At 36.6% G+C, this 17,735-nt stretch overlaps 1 protein-coding gene across 2 annotated transcripts in view; it reads left to right on the forward strand.

Annotated features, from left to right (window-relative positions):
* Window positions 1-17,735, forward strand: part of NKAIN2 (sodium/potassium transporting ATPase interacting 2) — a 935,859-nt gene that overhangs the window by 660,260 nt on the left and 257,864 nt on the right. The window lies entirely within an intron of this gene.

Raw genomic sequence — 17,735 nt, forward strand, 5'->3', positions numbered from 1 at the left:
CCATACAGTACATCATTAGTTTTTGATGTAGTGTTGCATGATTCATTGGTTGCGTATAATACCCAGTGCTCCATGCAATACATGGCCTCCTTAATTCCCATCACTGGGCTAACCCATCCCACCACCCCCCCCCCGAAACCCTCAGTTTGTTTCCTGGAATCCATAGTCTCTCATGGTTCGTCTGTCCCCCCCTTCATTTTTCCCTTCCTTCTCCTAATGTCCTCCATGCTATTCCTTACGTTCCACATATAAGTGAAACCATGTGATAATTGTCTTTCTCTGCTTGACTTATTTCACTTAGCATAATCCCCTCCAGTTCCATCCATGTCGATGCAAATGGTGGGTATTCATCCTTTCTGATGGCTGAGTAATATTCCATTGTGTATATGGACCACATCTTCTTTATCCATTCATCTGTTGAAGGGCATCTTGGCTCCTTCCACAATTTGGCTATTGTGGACATTGCTACTATGAACATTTGGGTGCATCTGGCCCTTCTTTTCACTACATCTGTATCTTTGGGATAAATACCCAGTAGTGCAATTGCTGGGTCATAGGGTATCTCTATCTTTAACTTTTTGAGGAACCTCCACACTGTTTTCCAAAGTGGCTGTACCAGCTTGAGTTCCCACCAACAGTATAAGAGGGTTCCCCTTTCTCCACATCCTCTCCAACATTTGTTGTTTCTTGCCTTGTCAATTTTTGCCATTCTAACTGGTGTAAAGTGGTATCTCAGTGTGGTTTTGATTTGAATTTCCCTGATGGCTAACGATATTGAACATTTTTTCATGTGTCTGTTAGCCATTCGTATGTCTTCTTTGGCGAAGTGTCTGTTCATGTTTTCTGCCCATTTTTTGACTTATTTGTTTTTTTGGGTGTTGAGTTTGAGAAGTTCTTTATAGATCTTGGATACCAGTCTTTTATCTGTAGTGTCATTTGCAAATATCTTCTCCCATTCCATGGGTTGCCTCTTTGTTCAGTTGACTGTTTCCTTTGTTGTACAGAAGCTTTTTCTCTTGATGAAGTCCCAAAAGTTCATTTTCACTTTTGTTTCGCTTGCCTTTGGAGACATGTCTTGAAAGAAGTTGCTGTGGCCGATGTTGAAGATGTTCTCCTCTAGGATTTTGATGAATTCCTGTCTCACATTGAGGTCTTTCATCCATTTAGAGTTTATCTTTGTGTATGGTATAAAAGAATGGTCAAGTTTCATTCTTCTGTATATAGCTGTCCAGTTTTCCCAGCACCATTTATTAAAGAGACTGTCTTTCTTCCATTGGATATTTTTTCCTTAACTATGCTGTATTTGTGAAGTGCCTGAAGCTACATTCATGAACCATATGTTACTGAAACAGAGAGAAGATGAGCAATAAGAAACAAATTATAGAAAGTTGGAAACATCACACGTGCATGTAACTGACATGGGAATGACTCTATTGGTTACTCATAGAGGATTGTGGACTGTTCGGCTTATGGTTCTTTCAAAGCATCCATTTTAGACTTGAACCATCCTTGAAGATTTTGAGAATCAGTTGTTGAAGTTCACTGAAGACCCAGAATGAAAAGGTTGGGTGTGGATATGATAATATCCCTCGGTTGCATTTCCCCCCAGGCTATTCCCACAGGCCTGATGAGCTATATCCCAAAATGCCCTAGGGCAATGGCTTTCAAACTTTTGAACTTCTCTAATGAGAAGCTCATTAGAAAGAAAACTTCTAGGCCCCACCCAGACCTACTGGATCAGACCTCTAGAGGTAAGGCTTAGGAATTCACATTTTAATACACTCTCTAGGTGATTCTAAGGTATTTTAAAGTTAGAGGCATGCTGCTAGTGTTTGCTCTTGAAGCCTCAATATGGGGTAGATGGCTGATTAGCCCCCAGGTAATGGTTAGCCCCCAGGTTCAGAAGATCTCCAGTAAGTGGAGTTTCAAGGGTTGACAAACCTTCATTCAGTAAGTCAGTAAATAGAGAATTTGTCAAAGTTGTCGAACTTGACTGCATACTGGAATCACCTGGGGTGCTTAAAAAAAAAAAACACCCATGCTGGATTTCACCCCCAGAGTTCTCATTTAACTGGTCAGACACTTTTTAGAAACTCCCCAGATCATTCCAATCTGCAGTCAAGTTTAAAACTACTGCATCAGAAAGCAGTTCACCGACCTTTTCCCACTAAGAGCCTATGGGAGTTGGCAAAAGAAACAATTTTTGACAGCAAAAGAAAACAAAGGGAAATATGTTTTTAAAATATATCAAACTTTATTCTTGGGTTATTCTTGAGACTTCTATCCAGAAAGATATTCCTAAAGAATCTTACTCTATAGTGACTGAGTATCATAGATATTTCAAAAAGATTAAGGGTCAGAATCTAGGATCATTATTCACATCATATTCAAGTATATTGAATCCCTAAAGCATCTAATTAAACTCTTCTCTCTTCTTTGAGGCACTCCTACTTTTCATTTTCTTCACTTTTTCCCTTATTACTCTGTTCCCATTTTCCATCCGCTGATTGTCTCCTACTCCACCTTTAGCACTTGATAACCTTCTTCTAGCATCAAAATGCTTTCCTTTAGAGTCCTCGATATTCAGTTATTGCAGTTTTAAATATTTACTGAGAAAGTCTTTTGAGGGTCATGGCAGTTTTCATAGTTACTTGATGATTTCTTCAAATTTCCTCAAAAAAATTTTATTGCATCCCCACTATATTCCAGGTTTCAAGTACTGTTTTAGGTATGTGGGACACATCAGGAAACAAAACATCCAAACATCTTGTTTCTGAGGGAGCTTAATTCTAGTGCACCAAGCAGCAAACCATAAGCAGTAGACAAGACAGTATATAGTAGGCTAGAATTTACAGATGATAAGTGCTATAAATATAGACAGTTAAAAAAAAACTAGAGAAAGTAAAATATAGTAAGAGAAATTGATGGCATAGGGATGGAGGATGAGAATTTTGAACAGGGTGGTTAAAGAAGGTCTCATTAAAAAAGGGAAAATCTGAGTCAAGACTTGAAGAAAAGGTAATTATTTGAGAGAAGAGCATAAAAAAATTTCATGAAATATTGGATAACACATTTTTTAAAATGATTTTGTTTTGTTTATTATAGTAAAGAAAAAAAGGCAGTGCTTCCCTAATCACTCTGGACTGCTTGCTCTACGGCCATCTTTCAACCTGTTCCATGTTAATAGATACTTTAAGTTAATGATTAATCCCTGTGTTAGGATATTCATTTTTGTTAATTTTCCATAAAGCATTAGGAAATTACAAAGTTCATGTTGTTCTTGTGTCGTCATTGGCAGTATCTTGGCAGCTATTTACATTTGCCTCTCACCAAGCACATTTATAATTTTCAGCATCCCAAGGTTGTGTGTACACATGTCTTTGTGTGTTTTAGTGACACACACGTCTTTGTGTGTTTTAGTGACACACACTCCTGTGTCTCTTAATGAGACCTGTATCACAACCAGTTACACACCTACAGTAGAATTGCACTGTGCCCCCAAATGCTCTTTTCCTTTGCTCATTAAAGAGTTCAGATCACCTTACATCAAGTCAATGAAGTTTCTGACTAAAATCTCAGAGTTGCATGGGTTTTACTCTTTGGCATAAGCCAATTTTTGTAAATGTTGGGTACATAAAAACATCTTCAAGTGTAAACTTTAATCAATTAATTAATCCCACAGACATGTAATGAATGTACTCTGCGAGGGGCATTTTGCTAGATTTTTGTCAACACACAGGATACTATCTGAGTTAGAGCTACTTTCCATGTACTCTAAAGAACAGCTCCCATCCTCAGTTTTAGATGTATCTTGGGAGGCTTATTGTGATTAGATTTTCACATTAGATTTTTCTGGTAATTATATGTTAAAGCCCTTAAGTTCAATTGAAATTCACAGAAGTCACAGGTGATGCAACTAAATTATTGGTCATGAGTGTATATATAACATTCGAAATAAATTTTGTTATATCTTCAGTAATTAGAAGTGGTCCTTTAGGGAGTCACTCTAAAACTAAAGAGGGAGCAATAATATAAAACCATCTTTAGGGCAGAGGAACTGTTTAATTTATAGTTCTTTTTTATTTGATGCAGTTATGTATGGGCTCTAAATCTCTTGTGTGCACACACATACGCACACACACACACACATTCACAAATCTGATCTTTATTCCCAGAACTGACTTATTTTTTGTTTCCCAGATTTATTCTCAGTATACTCCAAACACTAACTTCCATAATAATGCCCTTCATCAACTGTGCTAATCAGTTTTCTTATTTAGGCTCGGAGAGAAACTCACTGGTGTCAGAGCAGACAGAAAGAGCAGGGCTGGGCGCCTGGGTGGCACAGCGGTTGGGCGTCTGCCTTCGGCTCATGGCGTGATCCCGGCGTTAAGGGATCGAGCCCCAGGTCAGGCTCCTCCTCTATAAGCCTGCTTCTTCCTCTCCCACTCCCCCTGCTTGTGTTCCCTCTCTCGCTGGCTGTCTCTGTCAAATAAATAAATAAATATATATATAAAAATAAAAAAAAAAGGAAGAGCAAGGCTCAGGCTCTGCTCCTTCCCCCTCAGCCATCTTATCCTTTACCTCCTGACAGCCCTAACTTATTTTGCAATGTTCATCCAAAAAGGTTATGTAATTGTAAATTTCTATAAAACAAATATTCAAAAGAAAACTAATCGTATTATATTTGATTCAGGATTTTAAATACAAACAAGTGTTAAGAGAATTCTGATATGTACTATCTTCTATTTAAAAACTTCTTATTTTTACATAAAGCTTTTTAGGAGATGCGAATAACACTCAATTAAAAATAATTTAAACCTTCATGTTAAATTGGCTACATTTTTATATTGTTAATTTTAAGAGAGGATAGAGATAAATATACTTAAAATTTATTTTAGGTTTTCATTGAATACAATCTAAAAAGCATAGTTTAGATTTTTATTTCTTTACAGAATTTTTATTGTATCATGAAAGGGAAGTTTCGGGGGTTTTTTTAAAGAGCAGATTGTTTTTATTATATTACATTAATTACATTCTCTGTGAAAAAAGACAAAAATTCTCTCTGCACATTTTATTGAGCTGACCATATTTGTATAATTGGCAATATAAGGATTAGTAAAGCCTAGATCATTACTGTAGTAATCAGCACAGACTCTAGAAGAAGAAGAAGAAGAAGAAGAAGAAGAAGAAGAAGAAGAAGAAGAAGAAGAAGAAGAAGAAGAAGAGGAGGAGGAAGAAGGAGAAAAAGAGGCTCAGTATTTCAAATTCTAATGCAAATGTTACTCCCAGTAGTGTTATGCATATATGCTTCTTTCTGCCACTGGTCCTCTTGACAGTATTGATTCACTGGAAGGGAGAGAAGAAGAGTAAGGGAACATCGTGACATTATCACTTCACTTAACTGATGTAATGTGATCTTAGATACTTGAGAACATGTTCTTTATAGAACACCATTCATTCAACAAATATTTAGGAATCCCTAAAAGAAGTGAATTCTTCTTGGACCCAGAAGAAGTAGAAGAACCAGGATGGATTTAGCTGATGAAGGCAAGAGGTCCTCAAGACAGATGTGAACAGACAATTGTCTGGAAAGCAAGCTGGGAGATAGAGATCAGAGAGTGAGTGAAGTTAAGGGTACAGTTTGTGAGATCAGTGAAACAAAATCAAGAAACAAATTCAATTTCTTGACCAAAATGAGCTAGAGATGGGGCTAAATAAATAAACACATAAATAGAACACAGCAGTGAACAAAACACAAATGTAAGAGAAGCTGAAATGGACCAAAAAACAGGTATGACAAAGAACCAAAATAAGTACAGGTGTTATCATAAGATGGGGGCGGGGGTGAACAAAAAAGACTTGGCTAGAATATCTCTTAATAGGGCATGGTTCCTGGCTGGCAACAATCAAGGAGAACTGACCATGAATTAATAGAAACATGTGTATTTAACAATTGAAATTAGGATCCCAGGATAATGAAAATAGCACACAAGAATTACACTGTTAGAGGAATTTATGAGATTTGTAGGTATAAAAACTATGTCAAAATCTCAAATTTGAGATGCAGAAATCATAACCTTACTTTCTCCAGCACACTTAGAACAAGGTTACTGTAGCTAAGCAACTCAAAATTTCCAAGTAAGCATAATCAGCCCTGCAGATTTTGAAAGCTTAATGCAAGTTTCCAGAGTCTGAATTAAATTAAGAATGGCTACAGTGTTGAAGGATTAATAAATACCTGTACATACAAAAGATGAATCCAATGCCTACAAATAGAGTGTTTAAGAATTTTAAAGTAACTTAAGTAGCAGATTTGAAAGTCAGCAAGTTGAGTTTACAAAAGACATATAAGAACATTTTTATCTTAATATTTGCATATCTTATAGCTTATCAGTAGATCATCAAAAGAGGAGAAATAGTATATGAGATATATGAGCTTTTATTATGTGCCCAGTACCATCCCAGGCTCTTTACACAAATGATCTCATTTAATCTATACAATGCTTTTTTGGGGTAACTACTACTACATGTGTTAGAAATAAGAAACTGAGCAAGAGGATTTAAGCAAGATCACAGGACTAGTGTTAGGGCACAGATGCAAGCCTGCTAGGCTGGCTCTAGGGTGTAGGCTTTAACTACTCCATTACACTGTCTAGTCAGACAGAAAAACAGGCCAGGAAGCAAAGAAACCTTTCCTCTGTATTCTTAAAGGGTGCAATTTAGTTTCTAGGAAAGAATGGAAAACAGAGGCTAAAAGGCAGGGTGGGCTTTTCTTATTTTTAATTGTTTTTCCTCAGTGATACTTGTGATCTTTTTAATATCGTACTTGATTAAAATGTTTCTTCTAATGTTGCTTGTGTTTGATGAAAGATAAATTTCCTCCCATTGACTTTTCTGAGGTGGTCCCCAAAAGCTACTATGCTAAGAATTTTCTTATTAAGAATTATGAGTAGACATAAGTTCTAGTAATTATGAAATTGTTTAACATTTATAACATCAAGTATTTTTTAAACTGCAGTGTTTTATCAGTACAACCACTTTCACAATTATTTTTTAGAGATGACAGTGGAGAAGACTTAAAATGTATTGCTACTTGACTTGTGCCTCAGCATATTTGCCAACATTAACAAGGGCCATAAGAAGGGGAAAATCCCAAATGAGACAGAGACTCAAAAAAGAAAATTGTGATCTGCACTCTCGCACTAGTTTTGCGGCTTGCTAAGTCATTTACCTCTCTGAATTCTTATTCATTATTTACATAAATAAAAATCCCTCACTGCTCTAATGTCTGTGACTCGATTATCATATTTCCATAAAGAGAAAACTAGAAATTAAGTAGTTCAAGCAATGAAGACACACCCTGTATTGATTTGACCTGAATGAAATCACTTCATATTCTCAGGAAAGGATAAAAAGATGTTTTTTTTTAACCTAGACTCTTAAATATTCAGTTTCCAGTTGTTCATTCATAGCATATGGAAAAACATTTTTTATATTGAACTTGTATTCTAGGTCCTTGCTAAACTAATTGATTATTTCTAATAACCTTTTTTGTTCTTTGGGATTTTTTATGTGGACAAATCATGGAGTCTGCAGTTTGAGTTTTATTTCTCTCTTTTCAGTCTCTATGACTTTTATTTCTTTTTCTTACCTTATTGGACTGGTTAGGATCACTAGTAAAGCATCAAATAGGAGTGGTGAAAGCAGACATTCTTGCCTTGTTCCTGATTCCATCCATGCCTTGTTCCTCATCTTAAAAGAAAAGCTTTCACTGTTTTATCCTTATGTACGATCTTGGCTGGAGACTTTCTCTAGATAGTCTTTATTAGGTTAAGGAAGTTTCTTTCTATTCCTAGTTTGCAGTGAATTATTTTGATGAAGGGATGTGAATTTTGTCAAATGCTTTTTTCTGCATTTTTTGAGATGATTATATGTTTTTTATTCTTTAGTCATCATATTGTATTTTGTTTATTCATTTTCATTCATCTCCCTAAATGCTCCTTTGTCATCTACCTGGTATTTAACATAGCACCTAGAATATGGTATGCAATTAATAAATACTTATAAAGTGACAAATACATGAATGCTGGTCATTGTGCTAGGTGATCAGAATTCTCCAGGTTATATGCTTTCCTTCCCTTCTCTGTAAGTACAATTCTTGTTTCTGCAATACATCTCAGGTTACAAATATACAAACATTAATTACAATTAACTATGCTCATAAATAATTGACGGTATTATTTCCTCCTATAACCTTAAAATCAAGACTAGGTAAAATCTCAGACACTAACCCAATTATTTCCTTAAAATGCTCAGGTTTAATAGGTGAATTATTGACATGGTGTATGTGTCCATACTAAAAACTGCACAAGCATAGAGATATAATACTCTTTTTTAGCAAATGAATTATTTAGGGATATGTGTGTATATGTATGTCTCAATGTGTATGTATATATTTTTTACCCTTTTAAAATCATTTTTACTCTTTTCGGAGAGGTGTCTTAAGTTTCCTGATCATTAACAGAAAATAAAGACTTATCTTACTTTGTGGTCCTTTTTCAGTAACAACCCAGTGGATCGTTTAACAGCTTTTTGGCTTTGTGCTCTATATTTTTACTCTCCCATCTGACTCACTTACTTATGGTGGCTTTTATTAGGAATAATGGATTGTTTTTGTAGAATTGCTATAAACTATTAAATGATACTTTTCTGGCCCAGAGTTCAGGGCATAAAGTCAGTACCATATATAATGGAGTATTTATAAAGTTATGTTATATTCTCTAGTAAGAGTAGTACTAAAGTAATGTAAAACTGCTTTCATAAAATGCAGAATATAAGATGTTACTATTCAATCACATATATGCTCTTCATTATACACAGCATGACATTTAGTGTAGTTGTAAGGGCTTCTCATAGGAAAATTTGATGAAATACCTATCCTGAAATGGTAGGCATTCTTTCAGGAGTAGACATATTAATAATGTGATTTTGTATGAGGTTGTATATGGGAATAAATATAAAATACTTCAGTGAACGAAGTATTGCCATTGAGTTTATTCTCCAGCTGGGTACTATGATTTTCTTGTCAGCTTATAGTGTCACCTGCTTAAGTGACAGAAAACCTGTGGTTTCCTCTTATTTTCTATTACAAATAGAAACCTAGAAAGATACAAACTGTCCATAGATTTAATCTTGTATATGAATTTTACAGGAACTCTATGGTTGATCCATATGCAGAGTTTTCTTTTAGTCCATTAGTTTAAAACAAATGCTTCCATTTGAATCAAAATGTAAAATCTATATTGATATTTTTTTTTCCTATTACTGTTTCTGGGGAGGAAGGCCATATCAGTTTTATAATTTTTTTGTAGGTTAACAAAAAATTATTTTTAAGAAAATGTTGTTTCTTACTATCTTATTATCCATTTCCATAATCCTTTTTTTCATTAAGAATAGCCAGCTTCTATATCACAAAACAAGTTCAAGATTATGTTCATAATTTTACTTGCCTCACCAAAACAAATAGAATGAGTCTTTTCATAGTTTCTGGTATATGAAGATGATTAACATTATACTTCTCACTCTTGTTTCTGAAACTACAATTTTTATTTATTTATTTATTTATTTATTTATTTATTTATTTATTGGCAATATCATTGTCATTAGGAGGAGCTGTATTGGGGGTGTGGCTATATTTATTAAGAATTTTTCTGTGGGGGCGTCTGGGTGGCTCAGTCGGTTAAGCGTCTGCCTTCGGCTCTGGTCATGATCCCAGCATCCTGGGATCCAGCCCAGCCTCTGGCTGTCTCCTCCGTGGGGAGTCTGCTTCTCCTTCTCCCACTGCTACTCCCCCTGCTTGTGCTCTCTCTTTCTCTCTCTCTCTTTCAATAAATAAATAATTTTTTTAAAAAAAAGAATTTTTCTGTGAAGGATACCATTTTCACACTTTTCCTGAAGTATTCACTGATAATGAGAAAAAAATGAGAGTCATAACAAAAGCTAGTGTAGAAATGAAATGAAATACATGGCATATATATATATATATATATATATATATATATATATATATATATATATATATATATGGTGGGCACATGTGACCATATCTAATCACCTTATCAATGCAAATTATATGATTTGGAACTTGACAGAATTAAAAACACTTTAATAAACTTTTGTCATTTTGCTCTATAAAAGAAAGAATACCACAAGGACATCTGTAAAGAGGAGGACGTATGCTTCTATCCTCTCTACATAAACCCTGACCAACTCTACAAAACTGTGGCCAGAAAAGGATGGGAAAGAAAGAGGGGAAAAACAGTGCTCTTAAGGTTTTAAGCATGGATTATGGATGTATTATCCTGATCAGAAGGCTTTCTAAAAGGCAGAAATCTTGATTCATTACTCATGTTTAAAAAACTAATGTAGCGTACCTGAGATATTGTGAGCCATTGCAGGCAACAGTCTGGTTATTAGTGGATTGCTTTCTCAGTCCCATAATAAACTAGTCCAGAATAAAAAGAATGAATGGAACTGTATGTATTGGAAGTCTAGGCATGGCATGCTTTGTTTGCAATGTTACATAAATTACAGTTTATTTAAAAGAGCTTAATAATATTTCCATTTAGCCGTTACTACTTTTTCAGATGTTGTGTGTGGAAAAACAGAAAGTCTCTCTTGACAATGTGGTATTGATCTGGATGAAACAAGATCAATAGGTATTATAGTTACTTGGTAACTAGGTTATTAGGAAAATAAATTTGGAATTATCCTCCTGGCAAATAAGTACAAATTTTGCAAGAAATGCTCAAATTTGTTTATATGTTATAGTGTATTTACTGTTCATTTGCAAATACAAATAATCCTTTTCTCATGTTGTACCATTTATTTATGAAATGCTGGAATTATATATTTGGAGAAATTTTACTGGTCTATACCAGACAACATTATATAATTACTGTAACTCAACACTACTTAACATATTAAAGTTTGTCCTGTCATTTTAACAAAAACAATGAAAATAGTGATGTATTAGTATTACTTTTTTAATGTAAAGCTCACTATACACACGTCTGTACAAATATCAGTTTTTCAATAATTGACATGTATTGTTGACTGATGTCCCAGAAAAAAACTTAAGAAAAAGTGGGACATGTGTTAGCCCCTCGTTTAATGATTCCACTTGGGTGACAAAAGCTCAAGGGAATCTCTCAAACTGACAGAGCCTTTGGTGACAGAAGTGGACTCAAAGGTATTACACCTGTCCCAATCCACACGTGTTCTGTACATGGATGCCAGGTAAAATCTCACAGAGGCAAGACCATACCAGTGAACACCAGCACAACCGCAAACATTCCCCTCAGAGCGGAATTTGCAAGCTTTCTAGACTTGGAAAATGAGAACTGCAGTTAAGTGACACAATTGGTTTCTGAAGAAAAAGGCTGAGCTTCTTTTCAAGCTCTGTGGGTATCTTTTGTAGCCCAGTGAACCACTGACAGAAAATCAGACAACAGCTTCCAGAGAGATAGGAAGGAAAATGTGAAGGGAATATCTGAAAGGTCACCAACAGGACTTTATATACTGTATGTGTGTCTCTCTCTGGACTCAGAATTGATTTTTTCCATTAGCTGGAACTGTCTGTTTATCTCATGTAGGAGATGGGAATTTAATATTTTTTCTTATATGATGTTAAAAAATCCCAAAGGAGATATGTTCTGATAAATTTTTTACCTGTCATTAATGGCAGGGAAGGTTTATGAGTTGCTTTTGTCACATAATATAGTAAACAAAACAATGAGAATCCAGCCAGAAAGTGAAATTAGCTCCTTGTACAACTTTTACTTTAGTGATTCTAACAACTTCGTATAGTTCATAATCATTTGTTGGGAGGCAGAAGGAGTAATAGAAGGAGACTTACCTGGCCCAGGACATTCTCCTTTATACCATACAGTTTTTTATACACATGGATGAGGGTGTTATCCCCTGTCGTAATAATGTGTAACTAGAGGTTAATTTTAACTTCTCTACCATAGTATTGAGGTATAAAAGGCATGTAACACAGAGATTTTATTGTTGTTTTGTTTTAAAATATTAAGTTATACCTGCAAAAAAAATAAGGGTTAATGGGGAGGACTGCAGAAAACACTGCGCTATTGAAGGGGTTCTGAGTGTAAATGACGCTGAGAACCTGGACTCTGTGGCTCCAAACATGTGGAGCTTTCAAAAAGTTATATTAGGAAAAACAAAACAAAACAGGTAATGGCTTTAAAAAAATTACAAAGTTCCATACCAAGTGCAAGTCAACATAGCACAAAATGAGGTCCAGGGTGCTCAGAGCATGCCGAGATACAGCAGTTAAAAAAAAAAAAAAGATTGGTGATGAAATGGGTCAGGATTACAGAGCAGTAAATTTCAATTCAAATATTGAGGCAGGTGATGTATATGAAGTAGAATGTGTGGTGGGTGCACTCCATATAGGAGGGAGAATAGGTGCAAAGTTACAAAAGCAGAACATGGTAAGCAACATGAATGAGATCATCAAGAGAAGAGGGATGAAGGAGTGGTTCTGAGAAAGAGATTAAGTGCACAGGGCAGGTGCATTTAGTAGGACAGGCGATGGGGAAAATAGCAAACAACATAGGAGGTTAGGTGAGTCGGTTAGAGTTAATAGGGTAGGCAGAGTGAGCCCTTGAAAAGCCTTGAACATGACCGTGGCATGGGTTAAATATACCTTACAGGTTAAATAAAAAGAGGTACTGGGTAAACTGAGGACTGCATGAGGTTATTTCTTTCTGCCCAGTGCAAGTCGTGAATGATTCCAGGCCTTTTACATGGCAATTGCTGCTGGGGTATAAGAGGGCTCAAAAGATATTAGAAAGAGATATATCTCAGAGACAGTCTCAGGAAAAAGGTAACAGAACCTAATAATGGGTGATCTTTGATGAAGTCAGAGAAAAGAGAACAATTAAAAAATAAATCTATGAATTTTGAGCCCAGGGAAGTAGAAGGAAACTGCAACTGAAAATGATCAGAAATTATGACTCTCTGTCTGCTTAGTTTTAGTGAGAACTGTCTAGTGGAAGGCACAGTTCTGATCATTACACGTGAGTCAGGTACCATTTTCTTGAATGACTATTGGGGTGGTATGGGAGGGGTGGTATGTGTGATGAGTTTATATGTTTGTTAATGCGTAATACTAAACTGTCAACACAATAGCCAAAAAGATATATTTCCAAGACTAGTCTTCCACTCTGATTTTTCTTTTTTCCTTACTAACTTCAGCTATTGGAGGACCAGGTTTTATGCGCTTTGTGTCATTGACTAAGTACCATAGCACTTAACTACCATGCTACCTAGAAACTAATACTATAGCATTCCTTTCTTAAGAAAACGGGAAATAAGTACCCCACCCAGAGCTATCTATTATATAACCTACACTTTAATGTAATTAGAACAAACAGGCAAATCAATACAAGGTCTTGTATTTACAAAATCACTGGATGCATAGTCAATATGGTTCCATGTGGAATAAGGACAAGCCGCAATGACTTTTTAGTTAGATTCTTTGTATGATTTGAATTATGACTCTTTTGTGCTTACTGTGGCAAAAATACCACATGACATTTAAGGATGTCAGAAAAAAATATGATTTTTTCCTTGCTATTGTGTTCTTATTCTAAGACCTGTTCAGAACAACTGCTGTGAAATAACTGAAGTGTTTAAAGTGTCACAAACTCTACTTTCCGCAACACAGTCTACTTCTCCTGAACTTCTCTAAATGGCAAGCATTTCTGAAGGTATATCATTAATTCTAGAATCTGTTCCTGACTTTTGTCTCACACTATATATATTCTTATGGTGGGGGTCAACATGAGGGAGCCTACATCCACCTGTTCTGTGAACAGCCTGTTTAGCTAATGGTTGTTGCGCACGTACGACAACACATAATACAGAGTCATGTGGTAAGGCAGGGAAGGTAAATACAACAGGGCACCATAAATATTATGGTGTGGATCAATGGACAGCTGTTGGGACGCTAAAGTGATGCACACCGCCCAGTCTGAGTGTAGCAGGGTAGGTAGGAATATGCCAGCAAAGGCCAAACACACCCCTCAACTGGGTCACACAGCATGAGGAGAGGTTGCACAAGTGAAGGGGAATGGGAAGAGTTGACAGACAAATAGTGAAATTAGAGAGCTCAGTAGCCACCAGTTTATTAACTACCTTGCATCCCATGGCAGTAAGCTTAAACTCCACCCGAAGGGTACTTGGCAAAGAGGAGTGTGATATGATTAGCTTCACACTGGGAAGATCAGTGACAATGGGAGATTCACTTGGAGAGAATTCATTTGGAGGCTGGAGTAGCAGGCTGGAGTTGCATCCCACAGAGAGATGCTGATAGCCTGAACAAAGATAGTACCAATGGATGGAGGCATAAAGATGTATTCAACAGCTGTGAAAAAATGAGAATCAAAGGGAATCTAGATATTTCTGCCTTGGAAAGCATTAAGTTTTCTGTTTTACCTCAGCACTTTGTTTTGCCCTCTGTTTACCTGAGATTCTTTTATATATGTGGATGAACTATTTTCTGTTTTTGTGAAACTGAGGGTCAAATACTGTACCATAGTATTTTGTCTTTTTAAGAAAATAGTCACAAGAGGTTTGACACCTTGCACAAATGTGTTAAGTGTTTGTTCACCCAAGGCAGTTCCTTAAATATAATTGACTGTCATTGGATCATTTTAGCCCATTGTTCTAAAAACAAACACACCTGCTACCCTGTAATAGTTTCAGTAACTGAGATTACCACATATAGAGAAATATTATCAAGTCCTTAATGTTGTAATTTTCTCCAAAATCAGTGCCTGGGGGAATATGAAACTATCTAAATTTTTTGAGAATTAATAACTTCCTCTATCCTTTAAAGAAACCAAGTATGTAGAAATCCTCAAAGGGAAACAGTGACTTAGAAAAAAAAATTCAACTGCACCTACTACTTAATCGAGTAAAAAAGTAAGCTAATCTTCAACGCAGAACCTAGCAATGAAAATCAACAGCCAACAAAGATTCTTTTAAGAAATTCTATACAAGATAAACTAAGATTACAGATTCATAGAATTTTAGAATTAGAAGGGACTACTGAAATCAATTTTTGAGATAGAAATATTAATTTAGGAATAAAGCTAGAGCTTCTTTGCATTCACAGGTCTAGACAACTCAGAAAACATGCCCTCTGTGCTCAAGAAATGTGGCTTGGGGCATATCTTATTGTAAAATTACATTCATGTTTGGCTCAATATAATGATTGATTTTCATGGCAATAGTCAATTATATGTTCCTTTTGGGTAAAGAAATCATCTCTTATACCTTGGTACTAATCTTACTGCCTAGTATCAGCTTCTGCCCTAACATGTGCTATTTATGCACATGTAACAGAAACTCAACTCAAACTAGGATGAGCAACCAAACAAAATTAGGGGCAGGAGGATAGAGGGTATGCTCATGTTATCACAAAGTCTAGGGCCCAACTAGATTTAGGGGCTCAAATAATGTCACCAAGACTTCACCTCTTTATCTCTCTGCAGCAGCTCCACTCTCAGGGAGTCCCTTCAGTCAATCAGCTCAGCAACTCAGCAAATAAAAACCATAGTGAAAGAAAAGCATTCAGAATTTGGTCTTGTTGGATGACCTGAGACCACTAGAGTCAGGTTTAGTTTCCCTTTACTCGGTCCACCTTGCAGAAGGGTACTGTGTCTGAGGGAAGGAGAAAACTGATCGGCCAGGCCTGGGTCACGTGCATATTCCTGGGAAGCAGACTAGAACCATCTGGACTGAGAGTAAAAGAAAGGGGGCTCCCCAAGGGAAACAATGGTGGTGTTAGAGTAAAAGAAGGGGCACTAGATCATAGTCAGGGGAAAACATCAGATGTCCTCTACACTGCAATTTGTGATTTTCTTTCTTCCTTATCTTTACCACTCATATCACAATTTTTCCTTGTCTCTGTGCCAACTCTTATCAAACTAAGCCTCAAAATAGGCTATTGCTGTTGTTGTTCTTGTTGTTCTTGTTGTTCTTGTTAGACCTCTTTCTTTTTTTCTTAATGAAAACATATTCTTTATTAGGAAATGTCCCTCTTACCCTAATTGAAATAGGTGTTTCTGTTTTGTTCTAACATGTGATCTCCAGATCCTTGAGTAGCCGTATTAGAGATTATTAGAGACAGCAAGAAAGATTTTAAAGGCATCATGAGATAATGACCAGCACATTGATTAGAATTCCAGAGGCCAGAATGCTAGTCCTAGTGTTCACTTCCATGCCCACAATGAGACTGCTGGGATTGCCATGCTCTCTTCCAGCTCTGATGCCCCATGATTCGTAGAGAGAAAAGAGGTGTGCTCCTACAAGGAAACAAGAAAAAGGTTGGAATCATAGTAGGTTTCTGCCTTAGGGTGAGTATCCCTTACCCATGGCTTTCTGTGGTCTCTTCTTGTTTGGTGTTCAGTTTGCTCCCCACACACACACCCTCGAATGCAGAAAATGAAAAAAAAAAATTATATGCAAGTAGTTTATTTGGGAGCAGGAGGGAAGAACCTTGAAAATGAAATAAAGGAGGAAAGCAAATAAAAAGGTGAATTACTGAGTTCACAGGGGAACCAGGATTAGATTTCACCAGGACCTTCTGAGGCATCTACAGAAGCCTGCAGGTGGCAAAGAGAAGCATGTCCCTGTGGGTCCCTCCACCTAATTTATAGAGGGTTTTCCACTAAGGCACAGACATTCCCGCCCACCCAAAAGACCCCAAGCCAGAAAGCAAAAGACAGTAATGATATTAGAGATAAGATGATGTCAACATACAATGAAGCCTTACTGGAACTGTCTGCTGCTCCCAGGGCTGGATAGGAGGAAGAGACAAGAGGTGTCTAATATACCCACCTTGCTCCCTGGTTTTTTCAAAGATCTCCCTCACGTGCGTAAAAATCTAACACGTCCCTGACTCTGGACACTTGGCAACTGGCCTGCCTCTAGCTCTTGTCTTGCTGCTCCTCTTTTCATACCTTGCCCTAGCTTAGCCAGTCCCTGGCACTTCAAATGTGATGCTGCTCCTAAAACATGCGACTTGTCCAAAGCAAATAAATCCTCCACTTTGATTAGTCTGGGTTACTTGTAGTCTACCAGTAATAATGATTATTCTAATATAATGTCACATGAAATTATATGCTCATATCCTCTTCTGCCTTTATTGGTTTTTTTCACTTAAATGCCTGTCTCCAAATTATCCACTTCCTTCAGAGCTTAAATCACGTAAGGTTTTTCTCACCTACTGGAATCCACATTGTTCCTCTCAGAGTCCATTCAAAATCTCTTGCCTGGCCCCATTACTAACATATATTTTTACCACTAGCTTTCTTGAGTGCTCCTTTTAACTCAGGTAAATTATAAGTGCCTTGATACCCAGGAAGGTACAATGTATTTGTATCTACTAGAACACCTAGGTTGTACAGATAATGCTGTGCAGACAACGACAATTTAGAAGTCCCTTCTGATTACTGGATATTGCTTAGGGGCCAACGGCTAGGATTTATATTTTCTCACACCACTCCATGTCTGTATGACACCCATCATACCTCAGGTTGTTTACCTGTCAGCATATCTAGTAAGAGTATCCAGCTCAGAGTGTGAAGAGTAGAATCACGTCCGTGAAGACAGCCAAGTGTGCTGCCCAGTAGAGATGC

Source organism: Ursus americanus, chromosome 11, assembly GCF_024610735.1.
Source record: "Ursus americanus isolate L20-20 chromosome 11, mUrsAme1.1.p, whole genome shotgun sequence".
Taxonomy (NCBI): domain Eukaryota; kingdom Metazoa; phylum Chordata; class Mammalia; order Carnivora; family Ursidae; genus Ursus; species Ursus americanus.